Source organism: Sphaeroforma arctica, assembly GCF_001186125.1.
Source record: "Sphaeroforma arctica JP610 unplaced genomic scaffold supercont1.1009, whole genome shotgun sequence".
In the NCBI taxonomy this organism is placed as follows: domain Eukaryota; class Ichthyosporea; order Ichthyophonida; genus Sphaeroforma; species Sphaeroforma arctica.
This window is the reverse complement of record NW_014039549.1, coordinates 10,368-12,151: the sequence shown is the minus strand read 5'-3', so window position 1 is coordinate 12,151 and position 1,784 is coordinate 10,368.

Below are 1,784 nucleotides of genomic sequence, written 5' to 3'. Positions count from 1 at the left end.
TTTCAAGGTGCGTCTGCGAGCGTCGGCGTGATATGCTCACCATTTATACGGAAGGTTGGCACCGCGTGTCGCAAGTCGGTAGATTGTACTCGGGGTTTGATGGCACCCTGTTCGAGGCCAGATTTGAGTCCCCAAGCATCAATGTCGTCTAAGTGGGGCTGGAGCTCAACCGGGTGGGGGGCTTGGATCCGTGTGTTGTTGACAAATTAATAAGAGCGGAGGTGCTCGGGTCGGAGTTGTGCTAGCGTGACAGCTAAGGAATCCATGTAAATAATGAAGAGCTGGGGGCCAACGATTGAGGCTTGTAAGACGCAATTGTTTTCTATGGAATAGAAGCGAGAGCGTGCCGCGGTATGTCACTCGGGTAGGGACCCTCTCAAATAGCGCGCGAAGGCAGTTGATCCAGTTTTCGGGCATTCCAGCGTGGCGCAGGAGTACCCAAAGGCGTGGGAGAGCAACCTTGTCGTATGCGTTGGCAACGTCTAGACAGACGTCGTTCCACCACTCTTCCGACTGTGTCTCAGGTTCCATGGAGGCGACTGTTTGGGTTTGACAGGAGTATTGTGATTTAAAGCCAGCTTGAGTAGTAGCGCCGGGGTGGCTCGTAATCAGCTTATGGAAGCACTTCTCGAAGATTCGTCGGACTATTTGCGCTACAGAAATCACGGTGGAGGTGATATCTGCATCGGTCTTTTTCGGGTGCGCTGTCAGGAGGCTGTAGTTCAGAGCTGCAGGGAAAGTACCCGCCTTCAGTAGCTCAGTGAATTCTTCGGCAAGGGGTCCAACCAGTGGGCAATTGGCGTCTGGGTGTCCTAGTGTCCTGCGTTCGGTGGAGCGTTCCACTGCGGCCTTTAGGAGGAGGATGCAGGGCTAGGCCCCTTATTGGGATAGCGTATTATAGCCACTATTACATCGTAGGGGCGTATGGCGAAAGTTATGCGAGGGTTCGGTTAAAATAAATAAAAACCAATGTGTAATTTCATTTGATCTTGATATTTTAGACTGACCAGAGGTCGTATTTCTACACCAATGTTTATGAGGAAATATTCTAAATGTACATGGACTACATAGGGAAGTTACTAAATGTACATACAGATTTACGGGTACGTTTTCTAATTACCCAATCAAATTCTCTAAATGCGAGTTTCAATTCTTTTCTCAAATTTATTTTAATGAAAAATTGAAAGTACATATAAAGACTTTTTATGTACATTTAGTGACTTTCCAGTGCTGTAATTTTTTTTTGATGAAACCAGGGTTCGACACCAGTTCGGTATTTTACATGGCCGCGTGTTTTATAGTGAATTTGATTTTTCAAAACCAGTCTCTGAAGAATCTTCCACGACAAACAATTACATTCATACTAAAGTCTTTCTGCGCGCCATTATACTGCTGAGAGCTTGTACACAGAACTACGGCTGTATGTTAATATACTTTGAGCGGTGACACAATACAATTCCAGCGTTGCTCAAAAGTATATAAATTATATATCCCCCAGAAACCAACTGCTCAGGAAAAAAGGCTTCCAGTAGACTAGACGTAGACAGACAACGAAGATAGCTGAATCAAACACCATACGTCGACTGTACACCGGACACAAAGCTCAGTAATACAATCTGTAAGCAAACTTTCAATGTATGTATGTACGTATGCATGTATGTATGTATGTAAGAATGTATGTATGTATGTATGTATGTATGTATGTATGTATGTATGTATGTATGTATGTATGTATGTATGTATGTATGTATGTATGTATGTATGTATATATGTATATATGTATG